At 41.0% G+C, this 21,560-nt stretch overlaps 1 protein-coding gene across 1 annotated transcript in view; it reads right to left on the minus strand.

Annotated features, from left to right (window-relative positions):
• The window catches only part of PRLR (prolactin receptor), a 160,722-nt gene that overhangs the window by 40,076 nt on the left and 99,086 nt on the right, over positions 1-21,560 (minus strand). Inside the window, exon 2 of the mRNA XM_010384082.2 lies at positions 12,682-12,743. The gene's annotated coding sequence lies outside the window, so the exon portion shown is untranslated. The remainder of the gene's footprint in view (positions 1-12,681; positions 12,744-21,560) is intronic.

Below are 21,560 nucleotides of genomic sequence, written 5' to 3' on the forward strand. Positions count from 1 at the left end.
CTGAAAATTCTAAAAATCAGAGAGCCTCTTCTCCTCCAAAGGAATGCAGCTCCTCGCCAGCAATGGAACAAAGCTGGATGGAGAATGACTTTGACGAGTTGAGAGAAGTAGGCTTCACATGATCGGTAATAACAAACTTCTCCGAGCTAAAGGAGGATGTGCGAACTCATTGCAAAGAAGCTGAAAACCTTGAAAAAAGATTAGATGAATGGCTAACTAGAATAAACAGCATAGAGAAGACCTTAAATGACCTGATGGAGCTGAAACCATGTCACAAGAACATGATGCATGCACAAGAACATGATGCATGCACAAGATTCAGCAGCCAATTCAATCAAGTGGAAGAAAGGGTATCAGTGATTGAAGATCAAATGAACTAAATGAAGTGAGAAGAGAAGTTTAGAGGAATAAAGAGTAAAAAGAAAGAAACAAAGCCTTCAAGAAATATGGGACTATGTGAAAAGACCAAATCTGCATCAGATTGGTGTACCTGAAAGTGATGGGGAGAAGGGAACCTCGCTGGAAAACACTCTGCAGGATATTATCCAGGAGAACTTCCCCAACCTAGCAAGGCAGGCCAACATTCAAATTCAGGAAATACAGAGAATGCCACAAAGATACTCCTCGAGAAGAGCAACTCTAAGACACATAATTGTCAGATTCACCAAAGTTGAAATGAGGGAAAAAATATTAAGGGCAGCCAGAGAGAAAGGTCAGGTTACCCACATAGGGAAGCCCATCAGATTAACAGCGGATCTCTTGGCAGAAACTCTACAAGCCAGAATAGAGTGGGGGCCAATATTCCACATTCTTAGAGAAAAGAATTTTCAACCCAGAATTTCATATCCAGCCAAACTAAGCTTCACAAGTGAAGGAGAAATAAAATGCTTTACAGACAGGCAAATGCAGAGATTTTGTCACCACCAGGCTTGCCTTACAAGAGCTCCTGAAGGAAACACTAAACATGGAAAGGAACAACTGGTACCAGCCACTGCAAAACATGCCAAATTGTAAAGATCATTGATGCTAGGAAGGAACTGCATCAACTAATGAGCGAAATAATCAGCTAATATCATAATGACAGGATCAAATTCACACATAACAATATTAACCTTAAATGTAAATGGGCTAAATGCTCCAATTAAAAGACACAGACTGGCAAATTGGATAGAGAGTCAAGACCCATCAGTGTGCTGTATTCAGGAGACCAGTTTCACTTGCAGAGATACACATAGGCTCAAAATAAAGGGTTGGAGGAAGATCTACCAAGCAAAAGGCAAACAAACAAAAAACAAAAAGCAGGAGTTGCAATCTTAGTCTCTAATAAAACAGACTTTAAACCAACAAAGATCAAAAGAGACAAAGAAGTCCATTACATAATGGTAAAGGGATCAATTCAACAAGAAGAGCTAACTATCCTAAATATATATGCACCCAATACAGGAGCACCCAGATTCATAAAGCAAGTCCTTAGAGACCTACAAAGAGACTTAGACTCCCATACAATAATAAGGGGAGACTTTAACACCCCATTGTCAACATTAGGTAGATCAACAAGACAGAAAGTTAACAAGGATATCCAGGACTTGAACTCAGCTCTGCACCAAGCGGACGTAATAGACACCTACAGAACTTCCTCCCCAAATCAACAGAATATACATTCTTCTTAGCAGCATGTTGCACTTATTCCAAAATTGACCACATAATTGGAAGTAAAGCACTCCTCAGCAAATGTAAAAGAACAGAAATTATAACAAACTGTCTCTCAGACCACAGTGCAATCAAATTAGAACTCAGGATTAAGAAACTCACTCAAAACCACTCAACTGCATGAAAACTGAATAACCTGCTCCTGAATCACTACTGGGTACATAACGAAATGAAGGCAGAAATAAAGATATTCTTTGAAACTAATGAGAATAAAGACACAACATACCAGAATCTCTGGGACACATTTAAAGCAGTGTGTAGAGGGAAATTTATAGCACTAAATGCCCACAAGAGAAAGCAGGAAAGATCTAAAGTCGACACCCTAACATCACGATTAAAAGAACTAGAGAAGCAAGAGCAAAACACATTCAAATCTAGCAGAAGGCAAGAAATAACTAAGATCAGAGCAGAATGGAAGGAGATAGAGACACAAAAAACCCTTCAAAAAATCAGTGAATCCAGGAGCTGGTTTTTTCAAATGATCAACAAAATTGATAGACCGCTAGCAAGACTAATAAAGAAGAAAAGAAGAAAAATCAAACAGATCCAATAAAAAGTGATAAAGGGGATATCACCACCAACCCCACAGAAATACAAAATATGACTTTATGAGGCCAGCATCATCCTGATACCAAAGCCTGGCAGAGACACAACAAAACAAGATAATTTTAGACCAATATCCCTGATGAACACTGATGCAAAAATCCTCAATAAAATACTGGCAAACCGAATCAAGGAGGACATAAAAAAGTTTATCCACCAGGATCAAGTGGGCTTCATCCCTGGGATGCAAGGCTGGTTCAACATATGCAAATAAACATAATCCATCATACAAACAGAACCAAAGACAAAACCCACATGATTATCTCAATAGCTGCAGAAAGGGCCTTTGACAAAATTCGACACCCCTTCATGCTAAAAACTCTCAATAAACTAGGTATTGATGTTATGCATCTCAAAATAATAAGAGCTATTTATGACAAACCCACAGCCAATATCATACTGAATGGGCAAAAGCTGGAAGCATTCCCTTTGAAAACTGGCACAAGACAGGGATGCCCTCTCTCAGTGCTCCTATTCGACATAGTGTTGGAAGTTCTGGCCAGGGCAATCAGGCGGGAGAAAGAAATAAAGGGTATTCAATTACGAAAAGAGAAAGTCAAGTCGTCCCTGTTTGCAGATGACATGATTGTATATTTAGAAAACCCCATCGTCTCAGCCCATAATCTCCTTAAGCTGATAAGCAACTTCAGCAAGTCTCAGGATACAAAATCAATGTGCAAAAATCATAAGCATTCCTATACACCAATAACAGACAAACAGAGAGCCAAATCATGAGTGAGCTCCCATTCACAATTACTTCAAAGAGAATAAAATATCTAGGAATCCAACTTACAAGGGATGTGAAGGACCTCTTCAAGGAGAGCTACAAACCACTGCTTAACAAAATAAAAGAGGACACAAACAAATGGAAGAACATCCCATGCTCATGGATAGGAAGAATCAATATTGCGAAAATGGCCATACTGCCCAAGGTAATTTACAGATTCATTGCCATCCCCATCAAGCTACCAACGACTTTCTTCACAGAATTGGAAAAAAACTACTTTAAAGTTCATATGGAACCAAAAAAGAGCCCGCATTGCCAAGACAATCTTAAGCCAAAGGAACAAAGCTGGAGGCATCACGCTACCTGACTTCAAACTATACTATAAGGCTACAGTAACTAAAACAGCATGGTTCTGGTACCAAAACAGAGATATACACCAATGGAACAGAGCAGAGCCCTCAGAAATAATACCACACATCTATAAACATCTGATTTTTGGCAAACCTAACAAAAACAAGAAATGGGAAAGGAGGCCCTATTTAATAAATGGTGCTGGGAAAACAGACTAGCCATATGCAGAAAGCTGAAACTGGATCCCTCCCTTACACCTTATACAAAAATTAACTCAAGATGAATTAAAGACTTAAATGTTAGACCTAAAACCATAAAAACCCTAGAAGAAAACCTAGGCAATACCATTCAGGACATAGGCATGGGCAAGGACTTCATGACTAACTAAAACATCAAAAGCAATGGCAACAAAAGCCAAAATTGACAAATGGGATCTAATTAAACTAAAGAGCTTCTGCACAGCAAAAGAAACTACCATCAGAATGAACAGGCAACCTACAGAATGAGAGAAAGTTTTTACAATCTACCTATCTGACAAAGGGCTAATATCCAGAATCTACAAAGAAACAAATTTACAAGAAAAAAATCAAACAACCCCATTAAAAAGTGGGTGAAGGATATGAACAGACACTTCTCAAAAGAAGACATTTATGCAGCCAACAGACACATGAAAAAATGCTTATATCAACACTGATCATCAGAGAAATGCAAATCAAAACCACAATAAGATACCATCTCACACCAGTTAGAATGGCGATCATTAAAAAGTCAAGAAAAAACAGGTGCTGGAGAGAATGTGGAGAAATAGGAACACTTTTACTCTATTGGTGGGACTATAAACTAGTTCACCCATTGTGGAAGGCAGTGTGGCGATTCCTCAAGGATCTAGAACTAGTAATACCATTTGACCCAGCCATCCCATACTGGGTATACACCCAAAGGGTTATAAATAATGCTGCTATAAAGACACATGCACACATATGTTTATTGCAGCACTATTCACAATAGCAGACTTGGAACCAACCCAAATGTCCATCAATGATAGACTGGATTAAGAAAATGTGGCACATATACACCATGAAATACTATGCAGCCATAAAAAAGGATGAGTTCATGTCCTTTGTAGGGACATGGATGAAGCTGGAAACCATCATTCTGAGCCAACTATCACAAGGATAGAAAACCAAACACCGCATGTTCTCACTCGTAGGTGGGAATTGAACAATGAGAACACTTGGACACAGGGTGGGGAACATCACACACCAGGGCCTGTCGTGGGATGGGGGAGGGGGGAGGAATAGCATTAGGAGATATACCTAATGTAAACGAAGAGTTAATGGGTGCAGCACACCAACATGGCACATATGTAACAAACCTGCACTTTGTGCCCATGTACCTTAGAACTTAAAGTATAATAATAATAATAATAATAATAATAATAAAAGAGCAAGCGTATTGTGAGTAGTCAGGGGTGAGGGGCTCTATAGCACATTTCATAGGAGACACTTGTCAAAATTTCTTATTAGGCATCTCTGTCTTTGCCCTCAAAGTTCCTCCCCTATCAGTTTCCATATCTTTCCCCTTTATCTTTCCTCATACCTCTTTAAAATCCTCTCTAAAATAATATAAAAACAAAATAAAATTCTCTCTATAGTCCCAAGCAATCCTGCAATCAGCATCAGCTTGCGTATCTCACTCACCAAATGGCAGACTGATTTCTAGAGACATGGTAACCATGGGGGATGTTAGCCTTCCCACCATGTGGCTTATTAAAGTCTTTTTCCCACAAAAGTGGCTGTCCTTCTATGCAGGAATATAGCTGCCAGGAAAATGTGATTTCTCCACACTGCTTCAGAAACAATAGGAATTGCCACATTGTCCCCCAACAGAAAGCCGGCTGCTCTCACGCTCAGTTTCAGATTACCCTACTTCAGGCATGGACATCCATGGGTTTTCCAGAGCTGGGTCATACCCTGTCTACAAAACACCCGGAACCTGACCTTACCATAGCACTGATAACGAAACTTGACCTATCTTTCTCTGTACCCCCATCCCATCCCAGGCTAGAAGCTCATTGCTCTGTGTGTGTTTTTTTCATATCTCCCACGCTTAATGCAAAACTGGAAACATAGAAGGTATTCAATAAATGGTTCTGAATAAATGAAATATATGTGGTATAGTTGTATTTAGAGGGCAATTGGTAAGAATTTTATGCTCTAAAGAGCTGTTAATCACTGGAATATGTGATTGAGGGAGGTAATGCCTTTTCCATCTTGGATGGTTTAAAAATTGATAATAATTGCAACATATATTTTAATACAGTTTTAGTTTTCAAAGTATTTTCAATAAAATATTTTATTTAATTATCTTTCCCACCCCATGAGATTTCAGGATGGTAACACTGAGTTTGTAAACACTTCTGGCTGCTAGATGGTAGAGGTGGGACAGACATTTTATCTTTTGAATATAAATTGGTGTATCCTTTTAGGGTAATATATTTTAAAAGCCTTAAGAATGTACGTACACTTTGAATTACAAAATAGGCTTCTAGAAATTTATCCCAAATGAACAGAAACAAAAACATTTCTGTACAAAGAGAATACCACCCTCCTACTTCTAGAATCCAATATTCTGTTTTCATTTTGGTATTTATAAAAACAGAATCATGGGGAAAAGATCTAAATATCAAATCATATGGGACTGTTTACCTAGATCATGTTATCATCATATCATGAAATATTATTTAATCTTTAAAGTAATGTGATGAACCAATGATACAGAAACATGGAAAAAGTAAAAAAGAAACTGAATACAGAAAGTGGATGTGTTTGATCCCAATCTAATATACATATCTCTATATGTGCACAGAAGAAAGACTGGAAATATATATTGGGAGTAGTTGTTTCTGGGAGGATGATTCTAAAATAAAATGTGATTACTTTTGTAATAAAATAAAAAGCTATTACTATTATAATTGAGGAGGAAAATCTCAATAAAAATTTTTAACACCATAAAAACAACTCCCTAATGAAAACCTGGCATTTAGTGGTGCAAATACATGGAAAAGCTCTCCCCTAGGTTAGAAGATAGAAATTACTTGTATGCTTGTGGCAAAATTTTCAGCAGTTGCTGACAGACGACCTCCCTGTGCTAATCAGGGTGAATAACTGAGCTTGTGCCCTGCTTCTCAGCGTGTGTTGAAATGATTTTAAAAACTTTTGATGCTCATGGTCTGCTCACTGGTTTTCCCCTACTTCTCTGAAGTCCATCACTGCATCTGTCTTAGGGTGATTTGAAATACCTAAGGTTAGCCATTATTTTTCATTAAACTTCTGACAAGTGGGTAAAAGGCAATTTCACGGAAAAACTCATTTTTCAGAGCCTCAAAGAAGGGTTGGGTCATCTTATTAAAAAGGCATTTAATAAATTCAGTAGGGCTCCCTCTGAGAAGCTGGATGCTTGTTTTACTCTGGCCCCTGGGCTTCTACTAGTCCTTGTCATGCAAAGCAAGAGGAACCAGAAGTTGAAAGAGTGGTAAACAGGGAAAGAGGGTAGAGAAAGAGGAGAAAGCAGGAGGATCTGGAAGTTCAAAAGCAGGTGGGCTAGGGGAGGGAAAGCACTGGGCTCAAGGTGAAAACCCCACTTCTTTGCCTACTGCCAGGAATTTGAGCATCCCGACCACCTCCTGACATTAGTACCAGTCCCAAAGTCCCTCTCTCCCTCATCACTTTGGTCCATCTTGTTCAAATACAGCCTGTGTCTACCTGATTTTGTCACCTCTCATGGACAATATGGTCTTTCAAACTTGCTTCATTCAAAACACCTGGACTATTTATCTAGCAAGATAATTGCTTGTCTCTCTTACTGGCTTATATTCATTCATTTTTTTTCCCATTTTATTCAGCTTCCCTCAGAAGCCCTTTCTTTGCAGAAAAGCCACCTGTCCAACCAGAGTTACAATGGTCAGAGCCCTTAGCTAGGCTGGTCTGGGAGTGGGGCAATTCATACTCCCAGCACAACTTGTGGGGAAGAGGGAGGGAAACCATGATCCAGCTCTTTACAATGCATTTTGAGAAAATGCAGAGTTGACCTATGTAGTGGCTGGAATTCCATCCATCCATCCATCCATCCATCCATCCATCCATCCATCCATCCATCCATCCACCCACCCACCCACCTACCCATCTATCCATCCATCCATCCATCAACCTACCCACCCATCTTTCCATCCATCCATCAACCCACCCACCCATTATCCATCCATCCACCCATCCATCCATTCATCCATCCATCCATCCCTCAGTCCATCCATCCATCCATCCATCCATCCATCCACCCATCTGTCCATCCATCCATCCATCCATCCATCCATCCATCCGTTAACCTACCCACCCATCTTTCCATCCATCCATCAACCCACCCACCCATTTATCCATCCATCCATCCATCCATCCACCCACCCACCCATCTATCCATCCATCCATCCATCAACCTACCCACCCATCTTTCCATCCATCCATCAACCCACCCACCCACCCATTATCCATCCATCCACCCATCCATCCATTCATCCATCCATCCATCCATCCACCCATCCACCCATCTGTCCATCCATGCATCCATCCATTAACCTACCCACCCATCTTTTCATCCATCCATCAACCCACCCACCCATTTATCCATCCATCCATCCATCCATCCATCCATCCATCCATCCATCCATCCACCCACCCACTCACCTATCTATCCACCCATTCATTTATCCATCTTTCCGTCCATCCATCCATCCGTTCATCAATCTACCTACCCACCCATCTGTTAACCCTTCAACAAACATCAACTGATGCAGGGGTAGGGTCCTAAGAATACAATGTTGTGCTGAAACAACCCTCCTAGTACTTCCAGTCTCCTGAAGAGAGGAGCTAATAAAACACTTCAGTATAAATGATGCAGGTGCTAAGAAGAAGCCCTGCAGGTACCATGAGAACCAATAGCAGGCCGATTTGACCTGACTTAGGAGGCCAGGAGGGGTTGCCTGGGGAGGCTGCTTCAGGAGAGGAGGAGAAAGCCCCTCTTCTTTGTCTATCATAGCCCTGAATATAGCCGGGTCTGGCAGACACTGCTGGTTGCTTCTCCAACACCCACTTCTCCCTTCATTTTTGTCCACAGAATCCAGTTTTGTTAGGTATCAGGCATCTAGCCCCAGGAGATGAGGAGGTATTAGTCTAAGCTAACAATGGTGATCTCACTTGCCTTTTGCCTGTGATTGGTTTAGGAATGTTCTTGACAGCGAGGTCTAGCAGAAGTCTTCAAGGGCTCGGTTGTCAGCTTGAAGTTGGATATGAACTGACTTTGCAGCATGATCCATAGGCAGGCATACACTTTGGAGTCAACACACTTAGGGACTTGGACAGGTACCAAGTAACCCCATCACTTAAGAGAGACAGAATAGGAGGTTGGTTTCTAGAGCTGGTCCTGTCATTCATCAGCCACATTAAATTTGGCATGTCTTTTCCTCTTTCTGAGCATGAGTATCTTTTAATGTAAAGTGTCGAGAGGGTCACATGTGCCCTGCTTTCCTCAGTCAACTGTTGTAAGGATGAAATAAATGACATTGTTGTGCAAGTGTGCCACATGGCTGCAAAGTGCTATCGAAGCATGAACCACTGTCATTGGCAAGGCTTGATAAATGCTCCACCATCATCAGTTGGGGTTACAATTGCTCCTTGGAACCCTCCAGGCTCCTCAGATTTTTCTGAGTGGAGGCCTAATTTCAGATGGAGAAGATGCTCCTCTTCCTTGAAATGTCTTTTGACTTGGAAACTCACTGCTTTAAGTGGGCTCAGGGACACTGCCTGGCTCCTTGTGTCACCAGAGTGAGATCTCCCTTTGTCTAGGAGCCCAGTGGCTCCCGTATGTGAGTGAAACTCTGAGTCCCTCTTGCCTCAGGATTCAGGATGGGGTCTTTTGCTTCATCAGAAGCCCACAGAACTCGGAGGCCATCCAATGGAGGAAATGGGCTACGAAGCCGACTCCAGTAGCTTCTTTCTTTCCATTTGTTAACATAAAGAGTTTGGGTGGGGCAGATGCATGTTTGCTCAGGGCTGGGCCTGAGCTTTGGCTCCCTTCCCTTTTGGAATTCGGTTCCTTCTACTCTTCTCTATCCCTGCCCACAGAGCTGGTGATATTGGGCTGCATCTCTTTTCCAGAACTCTCTGCTGGAAGTACCAGCCTCAGTCTTGAGACACGCTGTTCAGCAGAACCTTCTATCATGATGGAAATGTCCAATGGATTTCCTTTGTCCAGTGGTAGCCACAAGTCAAATGAGGCTGGCAAACATTTGGAATTTACTCAATGTGACTGAAGCATGGAATTTTTAATACTATTTAATTTCAATTAATTCATATTTAAATTGCTACAAGTAGCTAGTGGCTTGTGTATCAGACAGTACAGGTCTACAGCTGAATATTCCAATCGTTTCAGTCTCTCCATTGCAATCAAAATTAATTTGTCCTGTGTCCCAATCCCAAGGGTCTCTTCTTAAAGAAGCACCAGCAAGACAATCTCATAAACAAATTGCTACCCATAAATTAAGGCCTTTCTCTCTTAGGTACATGTGTAGGTTTTGAGTAATGCCACAATTTAGTCAAAGCAGAGGCTCGAATGATAGGAATTTGAGAAACTCTAACAGGTAAGTGGTGGGGGAAAAGATTATGAGTATAGAGCTTTAAAAGAACTTCAAAGCACACCCTATGGGTGGACACATCCTCCCTAGCACCCTGGGCTGCTTCTAAGCTCCTCCTGGCCTCTTGCAGTCTGGACAGAGTTAAGGGCAGAATTGTGTGGATGGGAGCCTGGGAAAGGGCTGGAAGTGGGAGGGTTGGAATGGGCAGAGCCTGAAGGATGCCAGGGCTCTTGCAAAAGAATCTGGCATGCCAGGCAGAGAGACAGTTTGTTCCACCCTGGGTGGGTATGGGGCATGATGGAGTGATTGTTAGGGAGTGATGATTACCACTGGGACAGGACTGGAAAGTTAACAATTAAGTTAAAGAGACCAGACATCATAGTAAAGGCTGCAAAATGGACTGTGACACTTTGGGTCGAGTCTTGGACAGGAATTGCAATTTTACTCTTAATTTTTAATCCCCTCTTTCAAGGAGTTTCCCCCACTCCGAATTCTTCTATGAATATTGCTTTCTGGATGTTCTTTTTACCCTAAAACTGAGCTGTGTTTCTGTTTCTCTTGACCATGTAACTGCTTTCAAGTTCCTGCCTGTGATTTCACAGATATCCACTGGAATCAGAAGCATCTTTGTAATCCAAACAGCAGGTTGGGAAAGGGTGGAGGATAATGGAGACTGGGTGCAGGGGTCAGGGGCAGATCAATCAGAGGAATAAAAGGTCCTCGAGGTGCACTTAAAGATGAGTAGGAAGTGTGTGTACAAACCCTAGGGCTTTGGAATTTCCTTTTAGGGCCTTGGTTTGTCAATTGGTACCACATGTAAACCTGCTACCACCACCTTATCTACTCTATACTATTTGGTTAATTAAAAAAAATGATTTCTGGTTAAGCCACTCTTTAGAATGGTAAGCCTTTTGCTGTAAAAAGTTGAAATTATATAAAGTGAAGCAGAGACTATGTCTCAAATCTTTTGTGCAATAATGTTGTCTATGAATACATGTCTATCAATAATGAATACACACACAAATGCAAAGTAGCAGCCAAATTTTCCCAGAGCTTTGCAACACAACTCAGACTATTGGGTGCTTTCTGACTTCTTCAAACTCTTAAAGGAAGCGTCCACTCAGTATTCAGCATTGCCCTGTTCTCTTTCATTTGCCTCTCCTTCCAGTAAAAGCATGAGGCATTTGACATCAGTGGGTAGAAGCCAAGACTGGAGAAAGCAACTCAGAGAAGTCTGAATGGCTCGATTCACCCCTTCCAATACCAGAGGTTCCTGGGCAGGGCTATTATGCTATGGGGTGCTCTTGTACCCAGGGCATTTTGATAACTGATGACATTTCTTCTGCAAGTATTTATAGTTTTATTCTGAACACTGTACATTTCAGTTGATTTCCATGAAAAACAAACCTCCCGCTGGGCTGAGAAAACTTAGAGCAGTGGTTCTTGGTAGGGACAATTTTGTCCCCACCCGGAGGACATTTGGCAAAGCCTGGAAACATTATTTTATTATTACTTCTGTCGGGGGGAGTTTTGTCCTCCTTGGAACTGTCTGGAGACATCACTGGTTGTTAGAGCGGGGGTGGGTGGTGTCCTTCTGGTATTTAGTGGGAGACACCAGGAAGGCTGCTGAGCATCATATGATGCACAGAGGAGCCCCACAACCCAGAACGATCTGACCCAGAACGTCCACAGTGTTGTTTGAGAAACCCTGGTCCAGAGGGCAAGTTCAAGCTCAGTTCTTGACACGAAAGTGGCATGATGGCTCTCAAGGGGCTATCATGTTTCAATGTGGGAAGACTAGTAAGTTCCCTTAGATGGCCCCAAGAAGTCTCAGGAAAATTTTGCCTAGAATTTTCTTCAACCAATAACTTCATCGTTTTCCTATCTTCCTGGCTCCTTAACTTCCTCTGAATGAGAAAGTACAGCCTCAAAGTCGTACACGTCGAGCTCATCTCAGTGGGTCCAGATCCCATTTGACTGTGGTATAGATAGAGGCAAGTCGGGGGGCTTGGTTTCTCCATCTGTAAAATGGAGTCATAATACTTCATGATCTATTTGCTAGGCAGTCCTGGCAGCCTAGGGTTTCCTTGCCACTGGTAGATGAGGGAAGACCCAGAGTCTGTCACATGTGAGTCCTGCCATGAGGGCTGGGAGGAAGGAGACACAGCAGTGACATTACAGGGCCCAGAAAGCTGTGGCAAGAATTTATGTAGAGTTGCTTAGGAAAATAAAAGCAAGCATAATATTTCTCTCTCTGATTCTAAAAATAACACAGTCATTGTCGATAATCTCTCAATTACAGAACACTACAAGAAGAAAATAAAACTCTCTCATTATTGTACCACTAGGAGATATCAGCTATGAAAAGCTTTGGTATTTTCTTTGAGGAAAAACAGGGCAAAGGATAAACATCAGGTTTCCTGAGCTGGACAGGCTGGGGAGATTGAAACAGCCTTTGAAGACAGCAGAATGTGCCAGTGTAGACATTGACTGGTTTGAGATGATATTCTGTGAACCAAGATAGTTGAGTGCCTGCCCTGGATGAAACGGACAGTGGGGCAGATGGGTGGTGTGACTGAGGGGCATGTGAACAAGTCCCCCTTACCTTCAGGATTCATGTGGAAAGCATCCTCAGTGTTCGCCTCCATGAGTAGGAGAGTTCTTCAGCTGAAAGAGGAAATGGTTCATTTTAGCTGAAAGACGAGAGAACAGGAGATTCCATTTCTGGCTCACTCTGCAGTATGTAGCATGGCTGAACACTGGCACCTCAGTGATAGGCATGAGACAGCTCTAATGTTCTAAAATTAGTTTTTTGGCAGCCTTATTTTGAAGTAATTTCAATCTTACAGAATAGTTATAAAATACTAAAAAAATATATCATATACCCTTGACCCACATAGTCAGTTGTTAGTATTTTACCACATCTGATTTATTATCTTTCTTCTCTGCACATAAAAGTTACTTCCTAATTATTTGTGACTTAGTCACAGTCATGATGCATGTTTACCACTAAATATTTCAGTGTGTTTTTCTAAGAACAAGGACAATTCTCCTACCTAAATGTAGTAGAATAATTAACATCAGAAAATTAACATCCATACAGTATTATTACCTAATCTATAGGCTTACTCAAATTTTGCCAGTTATCCTAGTTGGGATTAGATTTCATAAAACTTGGTCCTGGAGACCTTAAAGAAATTTATTAACAAATTGTGACATAGTTATAGATGAATTGGAATTCTAGGTTTTGTATAAGAACTTTCAGACTCTGGGGACTGACTGGTCTGGGTCTGGGAAGCATGAAGGGACAGCTGTTAGATGTATGGATCTTAGAAAAAAAATGATTTCCAGACTTGACTGCAAAATAGACCTGCCTAGGTCTATGTTTTTGCTGTTGTTGTTGTTGTTGACAGGCTGTTACTCTGTCTCCAGGCTGGAGTGCAGTGGCACAATCACAGCTTACTGCAACCTCAACCTCCCAGGGCTCAGGTGATTCTCCCACTTCACCCACCCCCTGCCCCAAGTAGCTGGGACTACAGGCACACGTCATTACACCTGGCCAATTTTTTGTATTTTTGGTAGAGATGGGGTTTTGCCATGTTGGCCGGGCTGGTCTCAAACTCCTGGCCTCAAGTGATCTGCCTGCCTCGGCCTCCCAAAGTGCTGGGATTACAGGTGTGAGCCACCGCGCCCAGCCTACAGCTACTTTTTAAAATGGGCTTCGGTATATATGAACAGCAATTCTTAATTTAATGCCCAATTTTGTCTTGCCCATTCCAAGCAAAGGCAAATAATCTAACCAGAGTAACAGACCAAACAATGCTTTTTCTAAGTCTTCAAAATCCAGAATCTTCAGGATTATTCCTTGAGGAAGCCAGCACTGAATATTCTCCATGCTGACTCAATGGACAGAGGAGGAGGTGACTGGCAGGAAGCTGTGGTTGGCCACTGGCAGCCTCATGCCATTGACAACCTCTCTCTCTCTCTCTCTCTCTCTCTCACACACACACACACACACACACACAAACACACACACACACACACACAATTTTCTCAACATTGCTGCTGTTGGCGTGATTAATCAAGAGCCTGGAAGTCTTTACAATCAAAGGCTACCATGTGGCAAGGGCCATCTGAGCGTAAGACAGCCAGCTACGAGGCATTTGATAATAAGGGGCCTGTTGGATCCAGAGCCCTGTGACACAGATGTCTGGGGTACGCTTCTTAGAAGCCACTCATTTTTCTCTGTAGGATGCAGTGACACCAAATTTTCTGTTTAAAAAAAATTTAGATTCTAAGAATTATTTTAGAACTTAAAGTTCTGTCTTTGATTAGAGTTGTCCTGCTCTGTTCAGAGCAAATCCTGTTCCATTCTGTCATCTCCCAAATAAGATCCAGACTGTTTTTACACTCTTGACAGAAACCCTGAGGGGTCAGCGAGGGAGTGGGGAACCAGGACAAGGGCTGTGCTGGCGGTGGGACGTCTGTAACAGCAAACGGCAGCAGTGACGGCTTCAGGGCAGGCGGGCATAAAGGGATGGCTTCTGCAGTTCAGCAAACACTGATTGAGTGACAGGCCCTGGGCCCACTTGGTCCATTCATCTATTATTCATTCAGCGTTTATGAAATGCTTGGCTCACCACTTAGCCCTTGTCATCCTCTACCCTGGCTCCCACATCTATTCTTTACCTGGTCTGTGCCTGGTGAGTCTGACTCCTGTGCCCTCTAGCTTCAAGTAGAGTTCTACCCACAGTGCGTAGAGCGCGGAGATGGGCATGTTAGGGTATCGATTTCCCTTCCTCTCTGCCTGCCTCAGAGAGTGGTGCTAGCCATGGTTGTGTTTCTTTTACCACAAGTCCAGTTAAGTAGTCATGACTCCAGCTATTACTGGGCCCTGGCAAAATTATTCCCTCTCCATTCTTCTTCATGCAGATAGGGGGGTGACAAATTCCCTTGTTCTTCTAACCCTACCCCTGGGCATGTAAAGATCCTCTTTATATTCTCTTCAAAATCCTAGCTGTACATGCCATCCTTTTTCTGTCTGACTCTAAGATGGCCCTTGAATATGTGCTAAATTGTGCCTGATTGCTCTGGACAAGCAAGAGAGATGTAAAATTTTGCATATACTTCCTAATATGAGGATATACCATTATGGGGTGGGGAGACATAATTTAATAGAAGCTCCTGGGAGAAATAACTGACAGATTTCATCTTTTATATACTTGAGTATTGTGTGTCAGTCAAAGACCAACCTGATCTCTGGTCACATCATTTGAAGTATTGCATCCAGAACAGGGGAGGTGATAGTACTACTTAGTTCTATGAATTCTACATTAGCTCCCACTTGGAGTACTATGCTCACTTCCCTGCTCCTCACTTTAGGAAAAAGCATGTTACTTATCTTCAAGTTCTGTCACATAGAGCAGAAGTTGAAAGAGTTTTTCTTCAAGAGCCAAATAGTAAATATTTTCAGCTTTGTAGGCTTAAATGTTCTGAGTACTCTGTTACTGTAGTACAAAAGCAGCCACAGACAACATGTACATGAATAAGCTTGGCTGTGTTCCAATAAAACTTTATTTGTATAAATAAATGGGCTGGATCTGGCCTGCAGGCATTACTTTGCTGAACTCTGATAGAAGAGTGCAAAATGAATTTATTCTAGAGGTTCCCAGAAGGCAGAAGTTTGAGCAATGTGTAAAAATCATGGGGTGGTAGATTTGTGCTAATTTTAAGATCATTCTAGTGGTGATCACTGTTCCCAAAGCGAATCATCTGTTTCATACGTCAGTGAGTTTCTTGTCTTTATAGGGGTTCAAAGCAAAGGCTGAGTGTTTTAGAAGAATTTTCTGCAGAGCATGGAGAGTAAATTGGATGATGTGGGAGGTAACACTGCCACGCATTTCTGTATCTTCAGCATGGTACAATGCACACATAGTAAATCTCAGTTCTATGTTCCTAGAGGGAAGGCGCTGTGTCATATGCTTGCATCTCACCCACTCCTGAAAGTCTAGTATAGTGCTTTAAATATGGTGGGTGTGACTAATACATTTTTTTTTGTTCAACCTGACTCTAAATCCAATCTTGCTGACAGACTAATTACACTAATTTGTCTTTAGTATAATCATCACTACCAGTCATATTAAATAATTCAGTTACCTCTGATAAGCTTCAACATTTGAGGACTTTCACTGAAAATAATAGACAACATTTACTAAGTTCTTAAAATATGCCAGCTATCATGCTAAGGACCTTACAGGCATTATCTTATTTAATGCTCCCCAAAATCTCTGAGGTAGGCACTATTATTACCCCTATTTTATTGATGAAGAAACTGAAATTCAGAGAAGACTCATAGCTAAGAAGTTGCATATCCAAAACTTGAACTGAGATCTCTTTGATGCCAAAGGCTGTGCTCCAACCACAATTCCATTCTGCTTCCCAGCCATTCATTTATGCTTTCATTCACTGAGTATTCAACAAATACCAACTGGTTGCCTGCTATTTGCCAAGTAGTATTTTAGGTACTGATGATAGAGCTGTGGATGTAAACAGGTCAAGTCCATGCTCTGAAGAAACTTACATTCTGGGTGGAATAAAGTGGGGGTTGATACACAATTAACAAATGAGAAAATAATACATGGTAATTCATCACAAGACATGAGGAGATTAAAAAGACAATAAATATTTCTTGTCCACACTAGAATCACAGGTATAATCCTAATTGATGAATTTAGCAAAGAAATGGCTATAATTATTTATTTATTTATTTATTTATTTATTTATTTATTTATTATTATACTTTAAGTTCTAGGGTACATGTGCATAACGTGCAGGTTTGTTACATATGTATACTTATGCCATGTTGGTGTGCTGCACCCATCAACTCGTCAGCACCCATCAATTCATCATTTATATCAGGTATAACTCCCCACTGCAATCCCTCCCTCCTCCCCCCTCCCCATGATAGGCCCCAGTGTGTGATGTTCCCCTTCCCAAGTCCAAGTGATCTCATTGTTCAGTTCCCACCTATGAGTGAGAACATGTGGTGTTTGGTTTTCTCTTCTTGTGATAGTTTGCTAAGAATGATGGTTTCCAGCTGCATCCATGTCCCCACAAAGGACTCAAACTCATCCTTTTTTATGGCTGCATAGTATTCCATGGTGTATATGTGCCACATTTTCTTAATCCAGTCTGTCACAGATGGACATTTGGGTTGATTCCAAGTCTTTGCTATTGTGAATAGTGTCGCAATAAACATACGTGTGCATGTGTCTTTGTAGTAGAATAATTTATAATCCTTTGGGTATATACCCAGTAGTGGGATGGCTGGGTCATATGGTACATTTAGTTCTAGATCCTTGAGGAATTGCCATACTGTTTTCCATAATGGTTGAACTAGTTTACAGTCCCACCAACAGTGTAAAAGTGTTCCTATTTCTCCACATCCTCTCCAACACCTGTTGTTTCCTGACTTCTTAATGATTGCCATTCTAACTGGTGTGAGATGGTATCTCATTGTGGTTTTGATTTGCATTTCTCTGATGGCGAGTGATGATGAGCATTTTTTCATGTGTCTGTTGGCTGTATGAATGTCTTCTTTTGAGAAATGTCTGTTCATATCCTTTGCCCACTTTTTGATGGGGTTGTTTTTTTCTTGTATATTTGTTTGAGTTCTTTGTAGATTCTGGATATTAGCCCTTTGTCAGATGAGTAGGTTGCAAAAATGTTCTCCCATTCTGTAGGTTGCCTGTTCACTCTGATGGTAGTTTCTTGTGCTGTGCAGAAGCTCTTTAGTTTAATTAGATCCCATTTGTCAATTTTGGCTTTTGCTGCCGTTGCTTTTGGTGTTTTAGACATGAAGTCCTTGCCCATGCCTATGTCCTGAATGGTACTACCTAGATTTACTTCTAGGGTTTTTATGGTATGAGGTCTAACATTTAAGTCTCTAATCCATCTTGAATTAATCTTCGTATAAGGGGTAAGGAAAGGATCCAGTTTCAGCTTTCTACTTATGGCTAGCCAATTTTCCCAGCACCATTTATTAAATAGGGAATCTTTTCCCCATTTCTTGTTTCTCTCAGGTTTGTCAAAGATCAGATGGCAGTAGATGTGTGGTATTATTTCTGAGGACTCTGTTCTGTTCCATTGGTCTTGATCTCTGTTTTGGTACCAGTACCATGCTGTTTTGGTTACTGTAGACTTGTAGTATAGTTTGAAGTCAGGTAGCGTGACGCCTCCAGCTTTGTCCTTTTGACTTAGGATTGTCTTGGCAATGCGGGCTCTTTTTTGGTTCCATATGAACTTTAAAGCAGTTTTTTCCAATTCTGTGAAGAAACTCATTGGTAGCTTGATGGGGATGGCATTGAATCTATAAATAACCTTGGGCAGTATGGCCATTTTCACGATATTGATTCTTCCTATCCATGAGCATGGTATGTTCTTCCATTTGTTTGTGTCCTCTTTGATTTCACTGAGCAGTGGTTTGTAGTTCTCCTTGAAGAGGTCCTTTACATCCCTTGTAAGTTGGATTCCTAGGTATTTTATTCTCTTTGAAGCAATTGTGAATGGCAGTTCATTCCTGATTTGGCTCTCTGCTTGTCTGTTACTGGTGTATAAGAATGCTTAGCAAAGAAATGGTAATCATCACAAGACGTGGAGATTAAAAAGATAATAAATATTTCTTGTCCACACCAAAACCACAGGTATAATCCTAATTGATGAATTTACTGAAGTTCTTTCTTGTTTTTTTTTTCTTCAACTTTTAAGTGCTTGGGGAAATGCTTAGGGTGTGCAGTTTTGTTACACAGGTAAACATGTGCCATGGTGGTTTGCTGCACAGATCAACCCATCACCCAGGTATTAAGCCCAACATCCATTAGCTATTCTTCCCTGATGCTCTCCCTCCCCACACCCTGATAGGCCACAGTGTGTATTGTTCCCTCCACTTGCTGCCCCATGTGTCCATGTGTTCTCATCATTCAGCTCTCTTTTATAAGTGAGAACATGTGGTGTTTGGTTTTCTGTTCCTGAGCTCTTTCTTGTTTACTGACATTAGCCCAAGGTTAGTCTTTTGTCCTGACAAATTGTCAGATAAATTGACATTAGCTCAACGTTAGTCTTTAGTCCTGACAAATTGTCAGATAAACTCAGATTCAGAAAGAAATCGTCAGGATTTCTGGCAATTGATAGGGATTACATATGGCAATTTATAGACATGCATGTGGAACTGTTGAATGAAAAGGAAGTTTAGTCAATAAAGCACTTCAGAATCACTCTTTTTGGGCAGACTGAACTTGAACAGAAGCAAGCACATCCACTTGAGTCAAAGGCATGGGCCTTGTTTAGGAGCAGAGGTACCAGGGTGGCTGAGAGTGGAGGAACCAAAGGGGAATTACAAAATCTTGATTGAGATTGAGATGGAGACAGAGGGAGCAAGATAAATGGGGTAAAGTCAAGTCAACTGTCAGGTCCAATAGGCAAGTGCTGACTGGGAATGGGAGACAGTGCCCAAAGGTCATGGGTGGAGTAAACACAAGCCCAGATGAGGAAGCGAAAGAATGCAATATTTTGTTTGTGTCTTGATGGGTGCCAAGTACAAGGGGTGGGTGTGGGTGGCCTAGTTACAGGTGAAGGATAGGAATTGACAAATAGTAGTAATCCTTTTGCAATTCCAGAATTCCTTTCATTAGTGGATTGTAAAGTGATTTTCAGATTAGAGAATCCCGACAGCATCAGCATAATCTTACTTTTAAAAATGGCTAAAAACCAGAAAGACAACAATTAGTTAACATTTATTGGCTGCCAGATATTGTTTCTAAGCACTTTAATGCCTTATTTCATTTAATCTTCATAAGTACACTTTGAGAACCAAGCTTATTAATAGGGAGCTAATTAAAGAATGACTAAAAACATAAGTGACATTTGGAGGGAACTTGTATAATGTCATCAATGAAAATGAGTCCTAGTCATTCATATATTGATTTGTTCACTCACATATTTATTCAGCCTATAATAATTAGGCACCTATTACATGTTGGGTGCTATTCTAAGGCCTTTGCCTGGATAATGTTATTGATTTGATTGTTTAACAAAGAGACAGTGGGGGGAGAAAGGGATTTTGAATCAGAAAATCTAGGTTCTGTTTCTAATTCTAACTGGTCCTGTGGTCCTTGGAAAAGTCAGGCTGCTTCTCTGTTTAATGTGTTCTGATGTAAAACAAGGAGCTAAGATGCTTGAGGTCTTTTAGAATTTACTGTTAAAGTATTCAATAGCTTTATAGTACATTGATGGTTATAATAAATACTCACTTATAGTCTGTCATTCTACCCTCCCACCCCCATCAGGGAAATCATAGTATTTATGAGGCTTTAGAGATGGAAACTTGTCGGGGATTGGACCAAGTTCCTCTGCTCTTTTCACTGAATTTCTTTGCCTTCTACGTAGGAGTTTGTGTTTAATTTCTAAAAGAATTATAACAGAGCTGGGTGCAGATGTCAGAGGAAAAGGGAGAGATACAGATGATATAGAAGACAAGGAGAAGTTAAGACTGGGAAAGACAATGTACTAGCTCTCAAGAGCTTTGTGCCCTATCTCTGAAATCATTCAGGGCTGCTATAATCATCAAAAAAAATGTATCCAAAGGGATAAGAAGAGAGACCTTCCAAATGGTGGAAATTACATTAAGGCAGATTTGGGTTCAGTAAAATGGTAGAGATGTTCCTCAATGAACATTCCGATTGCCCATGACTGGGCAGAGCTAAAACAAATGGGTCATGTTACAAGGCAAATAACTTTTTAATTTGAAGGCCCACCAGTCAATAGAAATGGGCCACTCTGGTAGGAAGTGAGCTCCTCTTCGTGGTGCATGCTTATGCCGAGACAACGTAAAATCCTAGAGGGGTTAGCAACTTGGATCAGGGCTACAAGACCGGGAAAGGGACTTTCAACTTCGAAATGCTATGACTGTAGGAGGCAGGAGGCTTACAATTTTATCTGTAGTCTATAACCCCTAGTTCAGAGTTTAGATATTCTTAGGGTAATCTACTGGGGAATATTGAAGTCCCTTTTGCAGGCACTGACATCCAGGCCAAATTCCTTAATTAATTTATTTTATACAAGAAGTTCCTTGTATAAATTTTTGACAGAATACTCACCCTAACCCCTGTTTTTGGCATTTCTGACCTCTGATTCTTGACAAATAACCATGATGGGGACTTCTCCGGGAGCCAGAATTGAAATCAGAGTTGGACCAACACAATGAAATTCTAGGCCTACCAGTCAATAGATAAACAAGGTTACCTTTGAATTTGTCCATCGCCCTTATTTTCCTAAGTTTTTCATCTACTAGCTTTATCAGAAGTGTATCAGTCAATTGGTGTTGTCTGAGGATAATAACTTTGACAAGAGAAGGTGTGTGGAAGTGCTTTGTAACAGTGAAACAGTCTGAAAAGTTAGAAGTTTTATTATTGTTATAACCTGCCAAGG

Source organism: Rhinopithecus roxellana, chromosome 3, assembly GCF_007565055.1.
Source record: "Rhinopithecus roxellana isolate Shanxi Qingling chromosome 3, ASM756505v1, whole genome shotgun sequence".
Lineage (NCBI taxonomy): Eukaryota > Metazoa > Chordata > Mammalia > Primates > Cercopithecidae > Rhinopithecus > Rhinopithecus roxellana.